Genomic DNA, 1,973 nt, shown 5'->3' on the forward strand with positions numbered 1-1,973 from the left:
CCCCGCCGCCAGCCAATGGGAGGCCGCCCCGCCCCTCGCACACCCCCGGGGCCGGCCCTGAGGCGAGGATGCACCAGCCGGCTGAGGGGGTGCGAGCCCGGCAGCCGCCACCTTCCCGCACGCCGCCGGCGGGCACCGGGACGGACGCTGCCCCCGGCTCCCCGTGTCCCGGCCCGGAGAGTCTCGCACCGGGCGCAGCCAGCTCCTCGCCGACTCCCCTCCTCCAAGCTCCGTCCCCTTCCTTCCTTCGCCGCTTGCCCCCTGCTCTGGATCCGTCCCCTCCTCCCAGCTCTTCGGCCTCCTCACAAATGGTCTCTTTTCCCTTTCTCCTTGCCTCCCGGCTGGGTGCCCGGTGCCCACGCTTCAGCACCCGATGGGTTTGAGCTTACTCTGCTCTAGGCACGGGTGGGAGCTCCGGCCCCCGGGGGTTTAAGAGAGGCCAAAGAGAAAAGATTGACATGACTGAACCCATTCGGTTCACACATCCCTTCACACCCGCATTGTAACTGCAGGACAAGCACTGGCCTGGGTTGCTACCTGGGTCTCTGCAACCCGAGGGAGGCACCGGCACCTTCCACAAGTGCTGAAAAGGCTTGAAACATCTGCTTCCATTCAGACCCCTCTTCATTTTGCCCTCCCTGAGGTCAGGACCTATCTCTCCAGGCATTCATGGTTTGAATGATGGGATTTTTTGGGGCCCCTGAAACTTGTTAAAACCTGTATCTGCACAGGTAAGGGGTCACTTCCAAACCTCTGGGAAAAGCATGGATGCCTTTAGGTGGCAGCTTCAAAGTCATCCTTAACTGCCTGGGACCAAAAAACTGTTCATTTTTATGGTGTTGTGTAATAAATACGTCCTGGATTATGTTTTCTTCCATCTGATGGTGTTGAATAATAAATAAGAGCTGGGTGATGCCAACTCTATTCCAATAAAACAAAACCTCATATCAAAATAACCTACTAATATACTTTGTACTGCATACTATTCTTCTTGGCAGGTTTCTCAGAGAAACTCAGCACTGGAAGATACTGAGAACAGAGGACTTCCTACAGTAGATGTGGGTCCTCTTGGCCTGGACAGAATGATATTGCTGCGACTCATGCCAAACTAGTACCCTGTTCTGTAAATAAAAATACATGATAACCTCCAGAAGAGAAAATGTGCCATCTTTCATAAGTTCTTAAAATTATTTCCTTCTTAGTTTTAAATTGCTTCAGACTGAGAAAACAGCTTTTATGAGGAAGAAACATTTTAAGAAAGTTATGATTTGATCTGATATTTAGCTGTTTCCTTCCCAGACCTGAGGCCTGAAGGCTTGTATAGCTTCTTTCCCAGCTATACAGCTGACCCAATAAAAGATATTGCCAAACAAACTTTATTTCTCACATATTCCCTATATCATCAGAGCTACAACAACACTCCAACCCTACTCATTTATATATATTTGGATTGCAAGGAGTCTCAAATTTGACATATCAGGACTCATGCAGGACGAGTTTATAAAAAGAATGGCCAAAGGTAAGTTTTAGATAGCCTGGGGACATGCACAGGTGCCACCATGTGCCAGATAGATATTCTTCTTGTCAACTTTCTTTTCATTTCCTGTCCCAAAGCAGTGGGAACTTTATATACATAGAGAGAGAGAGAGAGAGCTCTAAGAGCATTACAGACAGACAGACGGGCTAAGCTGTTTATTATATTAGAATATTAAATAGATATACAGTAACCAAATATATATGATGGTGGGGGCGAGGGGGGGCGGGCAAGGCCAGCAGTGCTGGCCTCACCTGGCCATGCTCCTTGGAGGTGTCAGCAGCCTGGGGTGCTGGCAGAGGGGGACAGGGGATGGCAGGGCAAGTTTCTTCCCCCCACCCCAGCCCTACTCTTTGGAGGTGTCAGTGCCATGGGGTGTTGAAGGAGGGGGACAGAGGGGATGGCAAGGTAAGCTTCCATGCTTCCCCCCCTGCCCTCC

The sequence above is a fragment of the Gavialis gangeticus genome, unplaced genomic scaffold (genome assembly GCF_001723915.1).
Source record: "Gavialis gangeticus isolate Ggan-Ray unplaced genomic scaffold, GavGan_comp1, whole genome shotgun sequence".
Taxonomy (NCBI): Eukaryota; Metazoa; Chordata; order Crocodylia; family Gavialidae; genus Gavialis; species Gavialis gangeticus.